Source organism: Symphalangus syndactylus, chromosome 9, assembly GCF_028878055.3.
Source record: "Symphalangus syndactylus isolate Jambi chromosome 9, NHGRI_mSymSyn1-v2.1_pri, whole genome shotgun sequence".
Classification (NCBI taxonomy): Eukaryota; Metazoa; Chordata; class Mammalia; order Primates; family Hylobatidae; genus Symphalangus; species Symphalangus syndactylus.
The window spans coordinates 85,632,425-85,654,251 of record NC_072431.2 but is presented as its reverse complement, the minus strand read 5'-3'; the positions used below and the strand labels follow the sequence as shown (position 1 = coordinate 85,654,251).

General features: G+C 45.0%; 1 pseudogene; it reads left to right on the top strand.

Moving 5' to 3' along the window:
- Window positions 1–1,045: 1,045 nt before the first annotated feature.
- Window positions 1,046–8,199, top strand: LOC129490732 (small ribosomal subunit protein mS23-like; annotated as a pseudogene).
- Window positions 8,200–21,827: the final 13,628 nt, after the last annotated feature.

Below are 21,827 nucleotides of genomic sequence, written 5' to 3'. Positions count from 1 at the left end.
CAGGGTAGATGGGGATCCAGGCTGCAGCCCATACAGCCAGGGCTAGTGCTGGGCTCAGTCCCAGCAGGAAGTCACAAGGCCAGGAGGCAGATGGCCTCTCCAGCAGGGCAGAGTGGGGCTGAGGCCTGGGACTGTGTGGTGTCTCAGTCTGGGGTGACCGTTGAAGCTGCCCGTGTCCTGCCCTGATCTCTCATGGCTTCTGGCCGGTGGTCCTGGGCCTGCAGCCAGCAAGGCAGAATGAGGACAGGCAGGGATTGTGTCCCGGTGGGTTCTTGCCAAGAAGGGACTCAGTCCCCCACTGTGGCCCATACCTTTCCATCTGTGACTTGTGACCCAGTTCCACAGTCTTCCCACGGACCTGGGAAATTGCTTCATTCCCAATAATGGGAATGACTTTTTTTTTTTTTTTTTTTATGATGACTTTGCTGGTCTCAGAGGTAATGCCAACTCAGCTCTCTGGAACTACAGGGAGAGACTGAGACCCAGAGAGATGGCATGACTTGTCCCAGGGGGCAGAGTGAGAGAGAAAAGCCAGGGTTTCTAACAGCTGGGGCTCTCAGGCTCACTGCCCACCCCAGGGAGGGCAGTTTCAACTCTGCTCAGGACGGATCAACACCTCTCCAAGTGCATTGTGGGCTGAGTCATATCTGAGAAACTGTTTAAAGGGAGGCATAGGAACATCAGTTCTTTTAATTTAAAAAAAAATCTCAATTGCAAAACAAAATTGAGAGCCAGGGGCTCATCACATTCCTGGTGTTGATGAGGTGCAGAACTACAAGGCGGGGTTCTGTGCTTAAGGTCAGCTTTCTCTGCCATCTTCCCGACCCTTGCATCTACTTTCTCAGCTCTGGACAGTGTGGGATATTAGGAAAGGGCCGACTCCCATCCCATTTCCAGAAGCCGCAGTCTCTGCTCCTCACCAGCTGTGTGTTCTTCCATGTGGCTTGGCCGGATTCAGCAAATAGAGGCACCAGGAAGCACCAGGCACCCTGCTGCCCTCCCTTCAGCCTCGGGGGACGTAGGCCCTGGCATGAGGAGGACCGGCATGGGCTTTCAGGAAGGAAAGCAGGAAACGGGCCCTAAGATAGGAATGTTTCTAAGGGCAGAATGGCCAGGCCAAGGTGAGGCAGGTCCTGGATCTGTCCAGGCCTCTTTTCTACCTGCCCTCCCACCCCCAACCCCCAGGCCCAGCCCCTGCCTTCAGATCAGCTGTCCACCTGAAGCTCCTTTCCTCCTGGCTGGTCACTGACTTCTGGCCACCACCAAGCTCACCACGTGGCTCTCTTTACAAACCTGCTTCATACACAGGCTGCTTCACACCCGTGGTCCGTTAGAGAGCCTGCTCCTGATGGCACACTTTGGGACACAGACACAAGCTGTCATTTGTTCAGACAGTATGGGAGGGCTCAGATTTAGAACCACTCAAAAATCATTCACAGTTATTGAGCACCTACTCTTTGTTGGATTCTGGGTCAGTAAAACCTGTACAGGACGGAGGTAGACAGGCTGTGAGAGTAGGGTGGCTGACGGAATCTCGTAGTCGCTGTGTCCAGCCATCTAACTGGGCTGTAGATAGCATGGTAACTCAGTTTGTATTCAAAATATTGCTTCTCTGGCCAAGTGCACTCTGAGTTCCAAACAGTGACTGTATAGATGAGCTTTTCTTTTCTTTTCTTTTTTGTTTTCTTTTGAGACGGAGTTTCACTCTTGTCACCCAGGCTGGAGTGCAGTGGCTCCATCTTGGCTCACTGCAACCTCTGCCTCCTGGGTTCAAGCAATTCTCCTGCCTCAGTCTCCCGAGTAGCTGGGGTTACAGGGTGTGCCACTGCACCCAGCTAATTTTTATTTTTACTTTTAGTAGGGACGGGGTTTTGCCATGTTGGCCAGGCTGGTCTCAAACTCCTGACCTCAGGTGATCCACCCCCCTCAGACTCCCAAAGTGTTGGGATTACAGGCGTGAGCCACTGCGCCTGGCCTTTAGATGAGCATTTCAACTATCCCAGGCCCTCTGGCATGGCTCCCAAGCCCTGAGGGAGATGGTTTGGCCTCTTTTCCTGGCCCTCCAGCCTCCACACACTCCTGCCCTGGCTCTGCCTTTTCACCTGGAGTTGCCTCCTCCCACCCCGGTTGTGTACCTGCCCCGGGCCTTCACCTTATGTGGTCTCCTCAAATCCTTTCCCTCCTTCCCTCTTTGGGTGCCTTCAGAGCCCAGTTTCAATGACACCTTCTCCAGGACCCCGATCTGCCTGAAAACTTGGTGGCTAAAAGCAACATCACATTGATTTTGCTCACAAATCTGCAGTTTGGCAAGGCTCAGAGGGGATGGCTCAAGGCTGGGGCTGGAGCCATCTGACATCTCGCTCACTTGCTGGCTGGCTTTTGATGGCCTGCTGCAAGGGGGCAGAGTCGCCTCCATCTCCACATATTCCTTAGCCACACACTAGGCTGGCCCAGACTGGAGGCCACAAAAGGGCCTCTTTCTTTCCATGCTTTCAGTTTCTTCTAATGAGCCTGCATGACTTCTATACTTTAAAAGGACAGAAAATAAAACATAATTCTAATTTCCTTTTACTTTCATGTCAGGTTTACATCTCTAATTGTAATATCTTCAAACCATGGTATCTGAACATCCCATATTTTGCCCACTCATCTTCCCAGGTACCATTTCTAATTATTTGATAAAAATAGTAGAGTGGGCTGGGCATGGTGGCTCACACCTGTAATCCCAGCACTTTGGGAGGCTGAGGTGGGTGGATCACCTGAGGTCAGGAGTTCAAGACCAACCTGAACAATATGATGAAACCCTGTCTCTACTAAAAATACAAAAACTAGCTGGGCCTGGTGGCATGTGCCCGTAGTCCCAGCTACTGGGGAGGCTGAGACAGGAGAACTGCTTGAACCTGGGAAGTGGAGGGTATAGTGAGCTAAGATTTTGCCACTGCACTTCCAGCCTGGTGACAGAGTGAGACTCTGTTTCAAAAATAAAATAAAATAAAATAAAAATAGTAGAGTGAATTAATACTCCACATTTTGAAAGCTTATCGGTTTAAGGCTGAGTGAAAACATTTCTGCTTGGAAATGTTGCTTCTGGTGATCTCTGTGCTATTGAAGTGGGTTCTGGGCCACATTTCAGCCCAGACATGCGAGCGCCCATCTGGGGCTGTCCCAGGAAGTGTGCTCATGTGTGTGCGTAAGCATGCATAAGTGTGTGTAGCTTGTGTTGCCATAGTGATTTGGTTTGGGAGAAGTAACATAGAGCTCAGGCTTTTATGGACGGTGATGTAGTTTAGACAAGTAGTCTTTCTTTTTCCTGGAATCATAGAAAAGCAGCCTTGTGTGATGGTGAAGTCTGCATCTTCTCCAGTCCCCCAATTCTGCTCCCACAGGCTCAGCGCTGCCTGTGGCTATCACAACCACATACTGTTCCAAATGGGAATTTGTACCAGTAAATGGATTTGGGTAAATCTATAAGAGTGGTTTGACTTTTTTTTTTTCTTTTTTATTTATTTATTTTATTTTTTTAAATTATTATACTTTAGGTTTTAGGGTACATGTGCACAATGTGCAGGTTTGTTACATATGACTTTTTAAATATCAAACAATATAAACACCTCAATGATTAATATAATAGATCTTTTGAAAAATTATAAAAATTATTTGCTGGCCAGGTGCAGTGGCTCACACCTGTAATCCTAGCACTTTGGGAGGCTGAGGCAGGCAGATCACAAGGTCAGGAGATAGAGACCATCCTGGCTAACACGGTGAAACCATGTCTCTACTAAAAATACAAAAAATTAGCCAGGCGTGGTGGCAGGCACCTGAGACTCCGTCTCAAAAAAAAAAAAATTGCTAATTACCTATATTCATATTAGGAATTTTAGTGCTTTTTACTTTTGGCAATAGTTAATACATATAGTCTTAAAGACTTCATTGGAAAAATGTAATTCACTCATGTAGCGGCTAAGCAATATCTGAATAACAGTCCCTCCAGTTAGGAGATCTCAGGGGTCCCCAGGGTCTCAGGACCTAAGTGTGGGGTGGTACTAAATTGGACAGAAAGAACCAGAGCCCCATCCCTACACATCTCTGAGCCTACGTTTCCTCAGTTGAGACATGACAGTATGAACAGCTACCTTGAAGGTTAGTTGTGATATGAAATGACGGGTGTGTGTCAAAGTGCATTGTAAATGTCTGAAGTCATTTCTTTTTTTTTTTTTTTTGAGATGGAGTCTCGCTCTATCGCCCAGGCTGGAGTGCAGTGGCACGAACTCAGCTCACTGCAAGCTCCGCCTCCTGGGTTCACGCCATTCTCCTGCCTCAGCCTCCCCAGTAGCTGGGACTACAGGCGCCTGCCACCATGTCCGGCTAATTTTTTTGTATTTTTAGTAGAGACGGGGTTTCACCGTGTTAGCCAGGATGGTCTAGATCTCCTGACCTTGTGATCCGCCCGCCTTGGCCTCTCGAAGTGCTGGGATTACAGGCGTGAGCCACCGCGCCAGGCCTGAAGTCATTTCTAAGTATGATGTTGGGTAAGTTCTACCCTTAGGTTCAAAAACTCAGACTGGGTCACATGAAGAAAGAAAACACCACGAGAGTTATTTATTTGGCCTCCCACTGAGTAAGGCATTCTGTTAGGCCATTGGTGTTTATAAGCCAAATGTGGCATTCTGGAAAGGTAAATAGGCATTTAGTAGGAGATAAGAAACAAGTTTCCCTGCTACCTTTTTTTTTTTTTTTTTTTTTTAGAGACAGGGTCTCACTGTGTTGCCCAGGCTGAAGTGCGGTGGCACCATCACAGCTTACTGCAGCCTCAAACTCCTAGGCTCAAGAGATCCTTCCACCTCAGCCTCCCAGGTAGCTGAGACTAGAGGCATATGCCACCACACCCAGCTAATTTTAGTTATTTATTTATCATTATTATTATTATTTTTGAGATGGGCTCTTGCCCTGTCACCTAGGCTGGAGTGCAGCAGCACGATCATAGCTCACTGCAGCCTTGTACTACTTGCCTCAAGCAATCGTCCTGCCTCAGCCTCCCAAGTAGCTGGAACTATAGGCACAGGCCACCATGCACAGCTCATTAAAAAAAAATTTTTTTTTTCTGTAGAGACAGGGTCTGGCTATGTTGACCAGGCCTATCTCTAACTCCTGTCCTCAAGTGATCCTCCTGCCTCAGCCTCCCCAAGTGCTGGGATTATAAGCACAAGCCACTGTACCTGGCCAGAGACAAGTTCACAAACATTCTGAGGGTTCAGAGGGGCAGGCTACTTCCAAATGTCTGGATTTTTTTTTAAGTTATGTAAACTATTTTATTTTTAAACTATATTGATGTGTTTCAGAAGAAAAAAAATGACCATATTTAATTAGTCACTGATACATAATTGTATTTTCCTTTGGGACAATATAGAATTTGTTTATTCTTCAGTGGCTTCATATTTACAAAATACCAGTAAAAATAGTAAGGAAAAGGTTCAATCCACATAGACCATCACATACAGAATAACTAGCTGAATATTTATCTTCCAGAAATCTGGTAAGCACTGGTTTCTTAAACACAGGATATGCCAAATTCTGGTTACTAGTGTCTTCATTCTTTATTGGATACATTTCTTTTGTTTAATTGATACATATTTGTACATATTTATGGGGTACATGTGATATTTTGTTACATGTATAGAATGGAATACTATTCAGCCATAAAAAAGAATGAAATCCTGTCATTTGCAGCAACATGGATGGAAATGAGATCATTGTTAAGTGAAATATGCTAGGCATGGAAAGACATATATCACATGTCCTTTTTTTCATCCTCTCATTATTGAACATATCACATGTTCTTACTCATATGTGGGAGCTAGAAAAGTTGATCTCAGGCCAACCACAGTGGCTCACGCCTGTAATCCCAGCACTTTGGGAGCCCGAGGCGGGCGGATCACTTGAGGTCAGGAGTTTGAGACCAACCTGGCCAATATGGTGAAACCGTGTTTCTACTAAAAATACAAAAATTAGCTGGGCGTGGTGGTGTGTGCCTGTAATCCCAGCTACTTGGGAGGCTGAGGCAGGAGAATCGCTGGAATCTGGTCAGCAGAGGTTGCAGCGAGCCGAGATCGCACCACGGCACTGCAGCCTGGGCTACAGAGTGAGACTCTGTCTCCAAAAAAAAAAAAAATGGCTGGGCGTGGTGGCTCACGCCTCTAATCCCAGCACTTTGAGAGGCTGAGGTGGGTGGACCACTTGAGGTCAGGAGTTTGAGACCAACCTGGCCAACATGGTGAAACCCTGTTTCTACTAAAAATACAAAAATTAGCTGGGCATGGTGGCGCATGCCTGTAATCCCAGCTACTCAGGAGGCTGAGGAAGGAGAATCGCTTGAACCTGGGAGGCAGAAGTTGTGGTGAGCCGAGATCGCACCACTGCACTCCAGCCTGGGCGACAAGAGTGAAACTCCATCTCAAAAAAAAAAAAAAAGTGGATCCCATAGAAGTAGAGAGTAGAATGATAGATAGTAGAGATTGGGAAAGGGGTGTCAGTGGGAGGGGGGAAGAACACGTTGGTTAACGGGTACGAACATACAGTTAGAAGGAAAAAGAGTAGAGTGACTATAGTTAACAACAATGTTTTGTTTATTTCAACATAGGTAGAAGAGAGAACTTGAAATGTTCCCAACACATAGAAATAATAAATGCTTAGGGCAATGGATATCCTAAATACTCTGACTTGGTCATTACATGTTCTATGCTGATGTCTGGGTTTTATTCTGATGGAGGTGCCACTGGAGGTATTTCAGGCATTTGCACAGAAGTATCCCCCCACCATACCCGCCTTCAGAGCTGCACATTAGAAAGATGGATCTAACAGGAATACACAAAGTTAAGTAGAAAACAGAGAAACCAGAAGCAGTTAAGAAAGCGTCCTAAGAATTCACGGAGTGGAAAATCACCTAGATGTCTTTTATGGGAGGTGTATCCTGGGGAGAATCTGCAGAAATCTAGGAGGAGCACCCTTGAGGAGCACTCAGGAAGCACTCAAGAGAAACATCTATAACTGGCTGGAAATCGCAGGGAGCATCTTTTTGCAGACTCAGTACGTGATTTGAGCAGGAGTGCTGTAGGAGAAATTGAAGGAGAAACCCCTCTAGTATCACATACATAACACCTTTCCCCTGTGGAAGGAGCCAGTCTTCCAGAGGCCCTACTTACGATATGGCAAAGCCAAAGTTCTCATGGAGGACATCTGGTATCATGAGGATCCCATTGGAGCACAATTCTTTCTTTCTTTTTTTTTTTTTTAGATGAAGTTTTGCTCTTTTTGCCCAGGCTGGAGTACAATGGCATGATCTCGGCTCACTGCAACCTTCGCCTCCCGAGTTCAAGTGATTCTCCTGCCTCAGCCTCCTGAGTAGCTGGGATTACAGGCGTGCGCCACCACACCCAGCTAATTTTTGTATTTTAAGTAGAGACGGGGTTTCCTCATGTTGGCCAGGCTGGTCTCGAACTCCTGACCTCAGGTGATCCATCTGCCTCAGCCTCCCAAAGAGTTGGGATTACAGGCATGAGCCATCGCGCCCAGCCCATTGGAGGAAAATTCTATTCAGCCTACAAATCTGGTCAAAAGCTTTTGATCTATTCAATCCAAGCTTCAAGCCTACCTGTCAATGCTTTGTGAAGTATATTGAGCTACAGAAACTTAAAGAAACAGATGAAGAGAAGTTATTTGTAGAAACAAGGAAAGCTTTATTGGCAGAAAGTGTCATTTTAAGATGAGTAGGAGAAGCAAGGACTCAACAGGAAGGTAGTCACGTTTCCTGGAAATCTGAACACATGATTGTCAGACCCCAAACTGCGTTGAAAGAAAACCAGCCTCAGAAAGAAAGAAGTTCCATGGGACCAGCATTTGGAGGCACCTGAAGGACAGTCAAAAGGTCTTGCAGCTCCGTGAAGGGTTTGTATACTGTGGATACTGACATACACACTCTACTCGGTAGCTCAATGTTGAGCTGTTTCTAACAGTTGAACTACATAAACGTCTCTTGATCTTGAAGGCATTATATTTGCCTTCTCTTAGTCCTTACTTCTGAGTTGTCATAAAGCTCGGTACCATGGTTTGACAGAAGCAGTTATGATCCAGAGTATTTATATAAAAGAATAACAAAAACTGAAAAAAAAAAGGAGTTATGTGAACTTTCATGGTAGGACATCATTAAATAAAGAACTCTGGCTGGGCGTGGTGGCTTATACCTGTAATCCAGCACTTTGGGAGGCCCAGGCGGACAGATCACTTGAGGTCAGGAGTTTTGAGACCAGCCTAGCCAAGATGGTGAAACCCTGTCTCTACTAAAAATACAAAAAAATGGCTGGGCACGGTGGCTCATGCCTGTAATCCCAGCACTTTGGGAGGCCGAGGCGGGTGGATCAACTGAGGTCAGGAGTTTGAAACCAGCCTGGCCAACATGGTGAAACCCCTTCTCTACTAAAAATACAAAAAATTAGCTGGGCATATTGGCAGGCGCCTGTAATCCCAGCTGCTCAGGAGACTGAGACAGGAGAATCGCTTGAACCTGGAAGTTGGAGGTTGCAGTGAGCTGAGATCGCACCATTGCACTCCAGCCTGGGCAACAAGAGCGAAACTCTGTCTCAAAAAAAAAAGCCGGGCGCGGTGGCTCACGCTTGTAATCCCAGCACTTTGGGAGGCCGAGGCGGGCGGATCACGAGGTCAGGAGATCGAGACCACGGTGAAACCCCGTCTCTACTAAAAAATACAAAAAATTAGCCGGGCGCGGTGGCGGGCGCCTGTAGTCCCAGCTACTCGGAGGCTGAGGCAGGAGAATGGCGTGAACCCGGGAGGCGGAGCTTGCAGTGAGCCGAGATTGCGCCACTGCACTCCAGCCCGGGCGACAGAGCGAGACTCTGTCTCAAAAAAAAAAAAAAAAAAAAAAAAAAGAGCAAAAAACAAAACAAAACAAAAAAATTAACCAGGCGTAGTGGCACATGTCTGTAATCCCAGCGATTCTGGAGGCTGAGGCAGGAGAATCACTTGAACCTGGGAAGCAGAGGTTGCAGTGACCCGAGATCATGCCACTGCTTTCCAGCCTGGATAGCAGAGCAAGACTCCATCTATAAATAAATAAATAAAATTCCCTAGGTGCTTAAAAACAAAGAAAGAGGAAAAAAAAGAGGTGCATCTAACATCTAGGAAGAGCACCTGAGGGAGCACCTACTGGGAGCACCTGAAGGAGCAACTCAAGGGCCACTGGCAGGAGCCTCCGGGAAGCGCAGAAGGCATGTGTAGGGAGAGACTGGTGGGGGTTGGGTGTTCTTACCCACTGAGTGGGCGGGCTAGAAGAAGAGAAATGGGGCTAGAGGCAGGCTGGCTGTAAGCCAGTGGTTGTCGAGGAGATAGCATCAGCGAGGGCGATGCCCCAGTGGCAGAGCCGCCCTGAAAAGGGAGGAGGATGTCTCTCCACTGTTGAGCCAGAGCCACGAAGAGGGTTGACTCTGCCATAGAGCGTCCTTTCTTCCAAGCTATTATGTTGGCTCTGCAGGGACCCTCACACTTGATGAGTCAAGGGGCTTGTGCCTTACTGAGCAGCCAGAGGGATCCCTCTCTGAGACCCTCAGACCTGCTCCTTGCCTGGCCAGTGCCAGCCCTCCTCCCCCTCCTCACCAGGGGATGGCTGAAGCATGGAAAAGTGGCCTGCAGCAGATTGAGGGGGGGCATGGGGACTCAACACCCTGGGTTGCTGAGTCCTGTGAGACCTGTGGCCCCGGGACACCCCACCCCAGCCCTGGGCTCTCAGCAAGGATGCCATGTGGAGCCCGTCAACTAGCACTCTCGCGCCCCCTGGTGGCCGTCCCTGATGAGGCGGGTATAGGACATCTTCCCAGTGAGAACTTGTGGGAATCCACAGTTCATGCCTACGTTCATTCATTCATTCATTCTTGAAATATTTGGGGAGTACCTGCAGGCCTCCGAGGCTCTATGCTGTCCACTCTGGCACCCACACGCACTCTGAGCACTTGAAGTGCAGCGAGTCCACTGGAGAAGTACAGTAAGTGTAAAGAGTACACTGGCCGTCAAAGACAGTGCACACAATGTAAAATGTAGTATCGATCATTTTCATATTGATGATGCATTGAAATTATAATGTTTTGGATCAACCATTTTATTTTATTTTATTTTATTTTGAGACGGAGTCTCGCTTTTTCACCCAGGCTGGAGTGCAGTGGCGCGATCTCGGCTCACTGCAAGCTCTGCCTCCCGGGTTCACGCCATTCTCCTGCCTCAGCCTCTCCGAGTAGCTGGGACTACAGGCGCCCGCCACCACGCCCGGCTAATTTTTTGTATTTTTAGTAGAGACGGGGTTGCACCGTGGTCTCGATCTCCTGACCTCGTGATCCGCCCGCCTCGGCCTCCCAAAGTGCTGGGATTACAAGCGTGAGCCACCGCGCCCGGCCAAGATCAACCATTTTAAATAAAATATGATTACAATCAATTTCACCTGTTTATTTTTTGCCGAGACCAGCTGGGTCGGGGAGGCCATAACCCAGTGGTGCTAGAGGAATTAAAGACACACACAGAGAAATACAGAGGTGTAAAGTGGGAAATCAGGGGTCTCACAGCCTTCAGGGCTGACAGCCCCAAACAGAGATTTACCCACATATTTATTAACAGCAAACCGGTCATTAGCATTGTTTCTATGGATATTAAATTAACTAAAAGTATCCCTTATGGGAAACGAAGGGATGGGCCGAATTAAAGGAATAGATTGGGCTAGTTAACTGCAGCAGCAGCATGTGCTTAAGGCACAGATCGCTCATGCTATTGTTTGTGGCTTAAGAATGCCTTTAAGCAGTTTTCTGCCCTGGGCGGGCCAAGTGTTCCTTGCCCTCATTCCGGTAAACCCACAACCTTCCAGCGTGGGCGTTAGGGCCATTATGAACATGTTACAGTGCTGCAGAGATTTTGTTTATGGCCAGTTCTGGGGCCAGTTTATGGCCAGATTTTGGGGGACCTGCTCTTTTTACTTTTTACTTTTATGATAATGTGGCTTCTAGAAAGCTTAACCTTCTTTATGTGGGTCGATTTCTATTTCTATTGGATAGTGCTATTCTAGACCATCAGTTCCCAGACTTTGGGATTCCAAGGACAAGTAAAAGTCCTCCGTATTTTTACTGCCAACTTTCTACTTTCTTAAATAATGGTGTCTATTTGTCTATTTCTTTCTTTCTTTTCTTTTCCTTTCTTTTTTTTTTTTCTTTTTTTGAGACGGAGTTTTGGTCTTTTTGTCCAGGCTGGAGTGCAGTGGAGCAATCTTGGTTCACTGCAACCTCTGCCTCCTGGGTTCAAGTGATTCTCCTGCCTCAGTCTCTTGAGTAGCTGGGATTATAGGCATGTGCCACCATGCACAGCTAACGTTTTTGTATTTTTAGTAGAGATGGGGTTTCACCATGTTGGCCAGGCTAGTTTTGAACTCCTGACCTCAGGTGATCCACTTGCTTTGGCCTCCCAAAGTGTTGGGATTACAGGCATGAGCCACCATGCCCGGCCTATTTATTTCTTTACATTTTTTCCTACTGCCTGTATAATTACAGAAATTAATGATGTTTTAAAAAGTAACACTCTCATCAGGAAAGGGTGAAAGGGATGGTCATCTTAATACCAGAAATGCAGGAAGCCATTGTCAGAATGTAGAGTTAAACAAAAAAACTCACCTATTGCCCTTTGATTATTTTTCCACAAATCATTGAGTGTTTGAGGAGTTCTCAAGTGCAAGTTCTCTAAGGAGCCTCTTGGGAGTGCATCCACATCTGTGGCTTCTCCCTTCCTGGCCTGCGATCATCTACAGGATAGCCCAGTGTTGACACAGGCTGTGTGCTGCTGCCTGCCAGGTACCAAGCTGAGAACTGTGGACACGGGAAAGGTGAGGGGGTGAGGGATGCCATATTGTCTAGGACTGGAGCTGGCACCTTGCTGGTCTCTTTATACACTGGTTATCTTAATTTTCACACACAAATGTTGTTATTCATGTGGTCTGGTGGAGGAAACTTAAGTGTATGGTCATATAAACTGTAAGAGGGATGGGGCGCTGTGGCTCATGCCTGTAGTCCCAGCACTTTGGGAGGCCGAGATGGGTGGATCACTTGAGGTCAGGAGTTTGAAACCAGCCTAGCCAACATGGTGAAACCCCATCTCTACTAAAAATACAAAAAAATTAGCTAGGCATGGTGGTGCATGCCTGTAATCCCAGCTACTTTGGAGGCTGAGGCAGGAGAATCACTTGAACCTGGGAGGCGGAGGTTGCGGTGAGCCGAGGTCGCGCCATTGTATTCCAGCCTAGGCAACAAGAGCGAAACTCCATCTCAAAACAACAACAACAACAACAACAAAACTGTAAGAGGATACCCAGATGGCCAACATGCCTGAAAAGGTGCTCAATCTCATCAGCAATCAGGCAGAAGCAAATAAAAACACAAGGCCGGGTGCAGTGGCTCACACCTGTAATCCCAGCACTTTGGGAGGCTGAGACAGGAAGATCGCTTGAGCCCAGGAGTTCAAGACCAGCCTGGACTAAATAGTGAGACCCCATCTCTAAAAAAAATTTAAAAATTAGCTGAACATGGGGGCACACACCTGTAGTTCCAGATACTCAGGAGGCTAAGGTGTGAGGATTGTTTGAGCCCAGAAGATGGAGGCTACAGTGAGCTATGATTGCACCACTTGCACTCCAGCCTGGGTGACAGAGTGAGACCCTGTTTCAAACACACACGCGCGCACACGCGTGCGCGCGCGCACACACACACACACACTAAGATACCACTACAGACCCATAGACCCATCAAATGAAAAAGACTGACAATACCAAGAGTAACATCCCCCGCTGCTGATGGGAATGTATTTGGTGCAGCCACTTTGCAAGTAGTTTGGCAGGATCTTTTTTTTTTTGAAATGGAGTTTTGCTCTTTTTGCCCAGGCTGGAGTGTAATGGCGCAATCTCGGCTCACTGCAGACTCTGTCTCCTGACATCAAGCAATTCTCCTGCCTCAGCCTCCCGAGTAGCTGGGATTACAGGCGCCCGCCACCATGCCTGGCTAATTTTTTGTATTTTTAGTAGAGACGGGTGTTTCGCCATGTTGGCCAGGCTAGTCTCGAACTCCTGGCCTCAGGTGATCTGCCCGCCTCAGCCTCCCAAAGTGCTGGGATTACAGATGTGAGCCACTGCACTGGCCAGTAGGATCTTTAGTAGATAAATATCCACACATGCTAGGACCTCACCACTCCACCCAATAGAAACATGCGCTTATGTGATGTGCAGTAGCATTTACCAGAGCCCTAGACTGGAAATAGCCAAATGTCCATCAACAGGAGAAAAATGAAATAAAATAATGATGAAAACAAAATAAAATAATGAAAAAAATGAAATAAAATGATCATGCAATGGAATACTATACTATGAAAATAGGCCAACTACTGCTGTACATAGCAGCTATGATGTTTGTACCTAAGTGATGTGTTTTCCAAATTTTATCATTAATATCATGATGAATACCTTTAAACATGTCTTTCTGGAATACTTCTAGAGAATGACTACAAAGTAAATTGCTAAAGAGTAGCTGATGAATCAGGCTATGGGAATTCTTGATTTTTATAGATGTTGTTCATTACCTTCAGAAAAAGACTAAATCAATTTATACTCACACCAGCCATGCCTCAGAGAGTCTGCTTTCCCACACACCTGCCAATACAGAATGTATGATTGTTTAAAATATACTTTGAAAACAAGTAATATTCCTTCACAGTTTCACCTGGATCCTAATTTACTTATGTTGCCTGTTCTCAATCATCTTTAGTGTATTAGTTAGGAAAATGCCACCTGCTATGACTAATTGACTCTAGAAGGAATACTACTTCATCAGAACAGGAGTCCTTTTTTGCTCCTACAAAGAAAGGGTAAGGTTTCTGATGATTAGCACTGGCAAGATTTGCTCCAAATGATCATTCAAGAACCTAGATGGAAATATATCACTGATTTCTGTTTCTCCATCTATAAAATGAGAGTAAGGATACCATGCCCTACCTTGTAGGGATAGAGTGATTGTCAGCTAAGGTCACACATTTGAATGTCTTAGTAACAGAGTGCAGACTCACCCATTCCCAGCTTCTAGGGTAGTAGGAAAGGGCCCATTCTCCATAAGTGGAAGATCTATTTCAGAGCAAGAAAGAAAAAGGTGCTGAAGCACTGTCAGAGCACAGCAAACTATCCTTCCTCCTCTTGTTACCAAGCGGTCAATGGGCTTGCTGTCCCATGTGCATACAAGCCAATATCAAGGCCTTGGCTTTTGAGAAAAGGAGTTGGAGGCTAGGTAGGGTTTTATTAGCATAAAGTAATGAAGTGTGATCTGACTGGATCTTGCAATGAGGTGATGCCAGAAGGCATGGTCTGACTGGATCCTGTCATGGAGTGATACCACAACTCCATCTGACTGGATCCTGAATCCTGCCACGTGGTGTCCGCTCTTAATTCAGTCCCTACTCCTTGGTCTGAGTGTTTAGGTTCCCCCTGTGGTTGTACACTTGACTCATCTAGGTGTGCTCAGGTTACATGACCTTCAACTTGGGGGTCCATGGCAACCAAAAAACAACTCACAACCTTGTTGCATAAAAGTTGAACCAGATTGGTTTGATTCAGTTATATTCTCTCCATGGCAAGATAGCCCTTGCTAGACATAGAAATGTTAACTTTTTTAATGACCAGAGATAAAGATGGGTCTGTACTCTGGTTCACCACTGAAATGATGAGTATTTTATTTTATTTTGAGATGGAGTCTCTGTTGCCCAGGCTGGAGTGCAGTGGCATGATGTCGGCTCACTGCAACTTCCACCTCTTGGGTTCAAGCAATTCTCCTGTGTCAGCCTCCTGAGTAGCTGGGACTACTGGCACATGCCACCATGCCCAGCTGATATTTGTATTTTTGGTAGAGACAGGGTTTCACCATATTGGTCAGGCTGGTCACAAATTCCTGACCTCAGATGATCCACCTGCCTCAGTGTCCTCAAGTGCTGGGATTACAAGCGTGAGCCACCGCACCTGGCCTGAAATGATGAATATTTTAGAAGAGCTTTCATTGGGTTTTTTTTGGAAGGATGAAGCTGTTTACAAAAAAAAGAATTCTATATTCTTTGTATTTGTTAATCCTAACATTAAAAAAGAAAAAGAAAAATGGGCTGGGGAGATTGAGACAGGCTGGACTGCTGTTTGGGCCACGGGCTGGGAAAAGGCAGAAAAACGAGCTTCCCCATGAGGGGCATCAAACCAGATAGACCACGGAGGGCCAAGTGCTCCTCCTTTCTCATAATATTTGAAGCTTCTCTACAGTGTAAGAGTTTCCCAGAGAGCAAAGAGAGGCTTGACACAGAGAGTAGCTTTTTGAAGATACCATGAGGAAAAGACACTGAGAAACTAAAGGAACAACAATAATAAAATAGTCACTGTATGCATAATAGTAAAAGACACATGGCTGATCCTTGTCTATGGATGTCACACCAACCTTAGAGTTGCCCCTAAGAGTAAGTGAGCAAGTGCTAGCCCCACTGTGCAAAACAGAACAGAGACTTGGACAGGGGGATCCCCAGCAGAAGGAGCAGATTCTGGCTGGGGCTGTGGAACCCCAACATTGCCCCTACTCTCTGCAGCACACAGTCTACTCTCCTTAGAGACAGAGACATGAGATAGGGAAGACTGCCTTTCCATACAGAGACCCTCGGGCTCAATCAAGCAGTTCTTAGCAAGGATATCATGTGAGCGCAAAATAATTTTTTCTTCTTGCAACATACAATGTGTTCCAGAGTAGAAACTTCAGAAGATAGAGGTGAGGAAAAAGAAATAAACACAAATGACATCACCCAAAATGACAGCCACTATTCGCAGTTGAAAGCACTTCTACCCTGTTCTTTCCCCTCTCATACACATATCTGCATTTACTTTTCAAGACTGTTACTAAGCTATAATTTAAAAATAATTACTTATTTCATTTTGCTTGAGTGAACATATTTCTGTCATTAAATATTATTTCAACAATCTTAATGATAGCCTATGTTCCTTTGTATGATCAACCATAATTTATTGAATTCATTTTTAAACATTTTGAAATTTTCCAAGGTCTTACATTTAAATACAGATGCTCCTCGACTTACAATGGGGGTTATGTCCCAAGAAACCCATCTTAAGTTGAAAATATCATTAAATTGAAAATGCAGCCCAGCAAGGCGTGATGGTCTGCGCTGTAGTCCCAGCTACTTGGGAGGCTGACGGGGAAGATCGCTTGAGCCCAAGAGTTTGAGGCTGCAGTGAGCTATGATCACCCCACCGCATTCCAGCCTGGAATGATTATGGGTGACAGAGTGAGACCCCCATCTCTTAAATTAAAAAAGAAGAAGAAGAAGAAGGAGAAGGAGAAGAAGTAGAAGAAGAAGAAGAAGAAAGAAAAGTAGCCCAGAGAGTCTTTGGTCAGAGAATCACTAGTGCTTAAAATCTGAAACCTTGTGGTTGTACCATTGTAAAGTTGAAAAATCATTAAGTCAAACCATCAGAAGTCAGGGACCATCTGTACAATAGTGTCTTGATGTCTTGGTCTACTTGGTCTGCTATAACAAAAGACCATAAACTGGGTGGCATACAAACAATAGAAATTTATCTCTCACAGTTCTGGAGGCTGAAAGATCATAATCAAAGCACTGGCAGATTTGGTGTCTGGCAAGAGCTTGCTCTTTGCTTCACAGATGGCATCTCGCTGTGTCCTCACATGGCGGAAGGGATGAGGAGTCTCACTGGGGTCTCTCATATAAGGGCACTAATCCGATTTATGAAGGCTCCACCCTCATGACCTAATCACTTCCCAAAGAGCCCACCTCCTAATACTATCACACTAGCCAGCAAAGATTTCAATATACAAAGTTTAGGAGAACATGAACATTCAGACCACAACACTTGATATTTCTGCTAGGTCAATATTGCTATAAATATGTTGTTATTTTCTTTCTTTCTTTCTTTCTTTTTTCTTCCTTCCTTTCTTTCTTTCTTTCTTTCTTTCTTTCTTTCTTTCTTTCTTTCTTTCTTTCTTTCTTTCTTCCTTCCTTCCTTCCTTCCTTCCTTTCTTTCTTTCTTTCTTTCTTTCTTTCTTTCTTTCTTTCTTCTTTCTTTCTTCCTTCCTTCCTTCCTTCCTTCCTTTCCTTCCTTTCCTTCCTTTCCTTCCCTTCCTTCCCTTCCTTCCCTTCCTTCCTTTCCTTCCCTTCCTTCCCTTCCTTCCTTTCCTTCCTTCCTTCCTTCAAGACAAGGTCTCACTTTGTCACCCAGGCTGGAGTGCAGTGGTAGGATCATAGGTCACTGAAGCCTCGACCTCCTGGGCCCAAGTGATCCTTCCACCTCAGCCTCCCGAGTGGCTGGGACTGAAGATGCGTGCCATCACGCCCTGGCTCATGTTTTTAATTATATTTTTGTAGAGATGGGGTCTTGTTATGTTGCTCAGGCCGGTCTTGAACTCCTGGCCTCAGGAGATCCTGTTACCTCGTCATCCCAAAGTACTGGGATTACAGGTGTGAGCCACTGCACTTGGCTGAAATGTGCTATTTTTAATTTTCCTAGGAACTGTCAGTGCTTATTATAAGTTATGTTAAAGTGGTGTTTCACATTTTCATTTTCATGTCTTATTACATTCCATATTTGCTATTTTTTCATGAATTTATTGATCATTCATATTTCTTCTTTGTGAATGTACTACATGTGTTCTTTATTCAGTTTTCCAGATGTCTGCCAGTGATAATAATTTTTAAGAACACTATATATAAATATAAAAAACTTCCTGTATATGTTACAATGTTTCATTTTGTCATTTGCTGTATAATTTCACTTATGGTTTTTTTTTCTCTTTTTTTGGATGAGAGAATTTTACTTTTTTTTTTTTTTTTTTGAGACAGAGTCTTGCTCTGTCACCCAGCCTGGAGTACAGTAGCACAATCCTGGCTCACTGCAACCTCCACCTTCTAGGTTCAAGTGATTCTCCTGCCTCAGTCTCCCGAGTAGCTGGGATTACAGGCGTGCACCACCACACCTAACTAAATTTTGTATTTTTAGTAGAGATGGGGTTTCACCACGCTGGCCAGGCTGATCTCGAACTCCTGACCTCAGGTGATCCACCCACCTTGGCCTCCCAAATTGCTGGGATTACAGGTGTGAGCCACTGCAGTCAGGGAGAATTTTACTTTTTATGTAGTTGTGTGCATATATACATATACATACACATAGTTTACGCATATACACACAATGCACACATACACACACACACATGCATTTTCCTATTTTATGCCCTGCTCTTATGCTTAAAAAAACTTCCATTTATAAAGATGTTTTAGATATCTATTATTTAACTGTTTTCTTTTTCTTTTTTTTTTTTTGAGATGGAGTTTCGCTCTTGTTGCCCAGGCTGGAGTGCAATGAGCCGATCTTGGCTAAACACAGCTTCCGCCTCCTGGCTTCAAGCAATTCTCCTGACTCAGCCTCTTGAGTAGCTGGGATTACAGGCATCGCCACCAAGCCCGGCTAATTTTTGTATTTTTAGTAGAGATGAGCCACCGTGCCCTGCCAACTGTTTTCTTTTACATTAAAAATTTTAATCAACCTAGATTAATTTTGGTTTGTGGTGTGAAGTAGAAACATTTTCTCAGATGCCTAGCAATTTGGCTCAATAACATTTATTGAGAAAGCAGCAATTATTTGTAGCCATATTTATCATATGTCAGATGTTATAATGGAATTCTGCCTGTCGGCTTCCTGATATGTTTCATTAATCTGCTCTTCATATTTGGATTTATTCTTCATATTCAGTATCAAGATACCTCAAAATTACAGCAATGTGTTAACATCAATAGGGTTTGTCCCCTAATTTATCTTTTGACTTTGTAGTTCCCTGGCTATTACTAGATGTTCATTTCTTCCCAACGATTTTAGAATACTATTATATGTTAATCCCCTTAAATTCAAGAAGGAGATAATGGTTCTCATTGGCCAGGTTATTACGCTTTTTCCTACTGGAAGTATTCTAAAAATCTTGAGAGTAAAAACACAGGAGAGAAATAAAGGAGAGGTATTAAAATCATGAAGAAGATAAATATAGTACTATTTACAACGGATAAGGCTTTATACCAGAAAAACCTAAGAGAAATAACCAAAAGTTCACTATTATCTTACTCAAAGTGTTGTAAAAAGTAAACAGTGGTAAGTTATATATGTATATTATAATATACAGAGCAACAAAGAAACATATATCTATAGATATACAGATACAGTTACACTTAAAACACTATAGATAAAAATAGGATAGGATGGGGGCGGTGGCTCAAGCCTGTAATACCAGCACTTGGGGAGGCTGAGGTGGGCGGATTATGAGGTCAGAAGTTCGAGACCAGCTTGACCAACAAGGTGAAACCCCATCTCTACTAAAAATACAAAAATTAGCCAGGCATGGTGTCATGCGCCTGTAATCCCAGCTACTCGGGAGGCTGAGGCAGGAGAATCACTTGAACACAGGAGGTGGAGGTTGCAGTGAGCCAAGATCGTGCCACTGCACTCCAGCTTGGGAGACGGAGAGGCTGTCTCAAAAAAAAAAAAAAAAAAAAAAAAAAATTGAATGCAATTTATAGAGGAAAGAAGATTTTTATTTATTTATTTATTTTATTTTTTTGAGACAGAGTCTCGCTCTGCTGCCCAGGCTGGAGTGCAGTGGTGCAATCTTGGCTCACTGCAACCTCAGCCTCACGGGTTCACGCCATTCTCCTGCCTCAGCCTCCCGAGTAGCTGGGACTACAGGCGCCCGCCTTCACGCCTGACTAATTTTTTGTATTTTTAGTAGAGACGGGGTTCCACCGTGTTAGCCAGGATGGTCTCGATCTCCTGACCTCCTGATCTACCCGCCAGGGTCTCCCAAAGTGCTGGGATTACAGGCGTGAGCCACCACACCCGGCAAGGAAAGAAGATGTTTTAAACAAATCATACTGAAATAATTAGAGGTCTACCTGGGAAAAATTGAACATTTATACTCACCTCACACCATTTACAAAAACTAATTTGAGATGGATCATAGACCTAAATAGAAACTCTAAAACCGTAATGCTTTTAGAAGATAACAGAGGTGAGTATTTTTATGAGATGAGGGTAGCAAAATTTTCCTAGTTAGGTCACAGAAAGCAATACCCGTGAAACAAAAAAAAGTGATGAATTAGGCCAGGCATGGTGGTTCACGCCTCTAATCCTAGCACTTTAGGAGGTTGAGGTGGGTGGGTCACCTGAGGTCAGGAATGCAAGACCAGCCTGGCCAACATGGTAAAACCCTGTCTGTACCAAAAATACAAAAATTAGCTGGGTGCGATGGTACATGTCTGTGATCCCAGCTACTTGGGGGGCTGAGGCAGGAGAATTGCTTGAACCTGGGAGGTGAAGATTGCAGTGAGCCGAGATCATGGCACTGCACTCCAGCCTGGCAACAGAGTGAGACTGTCTCAAAAAAAGAAAAAAAAAAAGAAAAAGTGGTGAATTAGAGCCTATTAAAAATTAAAAGCTCTTGGATGCCCAGAAGAAACCCCCACTTCATGAGGCTGACTCCAGCACTGCCGAAATAATAATAAATTAAAACCTCTCCTCGCTGAACCATAGCTTAAAGGAAAATATATGCAGAATATGTGTCTGACAAAGGACTGGTATCCAGGGTATACAAATAATCCCACATTTAAATAATAAAAAGCCAAGCAGACCTACTGAAAAATGAGCAAGATTTGATCAAGCCCATTAGAAAAATAACAACAAAAATCATGGATAACCAAGAGACCAAAAGTGGCAAGGGAGTGGGCCCACCGACTCTCTAGTTGTGAGACCAGTGGAGACCACTGTGGGAAGATGTCCGGCAGCTTCTTATCAAACAATACAGACTTACCCCGTGGGTCTGCAGTTCCTCTCCTGAGAAAAACGAAAACTCATCTACACAAACTGGTGTACTGAGAATGCATCACAGCTTTATTCACTGTAGCCAAAAACAGGTAACAACTCAAATTTCCATCAGCAGGTGAATTGTGATCCATCCATACAATGAACTAGTTGTGGACAATGAAAAGGAAGAAACACTGATACAGAAAACATTTCCCACGGTGGCTCGAGCCTGTGATCTCGCACTTTGGGAGGCCGAGGTGGGCGGATCACCTGAGGTCAGGAGTTCGAGACCGCAACATTGATGAATATTAAAAAAAATGGCAGGAAACATTTGCCATGGTGGCTTATGCCTGTAATCCCAGCACTTTGGGAAGTCAAGGCTGCAGTGAGCCCTTTCCAATCCAAGGCTGTCCACCTCGGCCTCCCAAAGTGCTGGGATTACAGGCATAAGCCACCATGCCCAGCCTTTTGTTTATTTATTTATTTTTTTGAGACGAAGTTTCACTCTGTTGCCCAGGTTGGAGTGCAGTGGCACCATCATAGCTCACTGCAGCCTCGAACGCCTAGCCTCAAGCAATCCTCCTGCCTCAGCCTTCTGAGTATCTGGAACTACACGTGTTCACCACCATACCCGGCTAATTTCTTTTTATTTTTATAGAGATGGGGTTGCCCAGGCTGGTCTTAAATTCCTGGCATCAAGCAATCCTCCTGCCTCAGCCTCCCAAAGTGCTGGAATTACAGGCGAGAGCCACCGCCTCCGGCCCTGCACATTTTTTATTGAAATAAAAATCTGTAAACACTAAACTCTAGTTAATGATATAAGTGCTGAGGTATTTGGGGGAAAGTGCACTGTAAT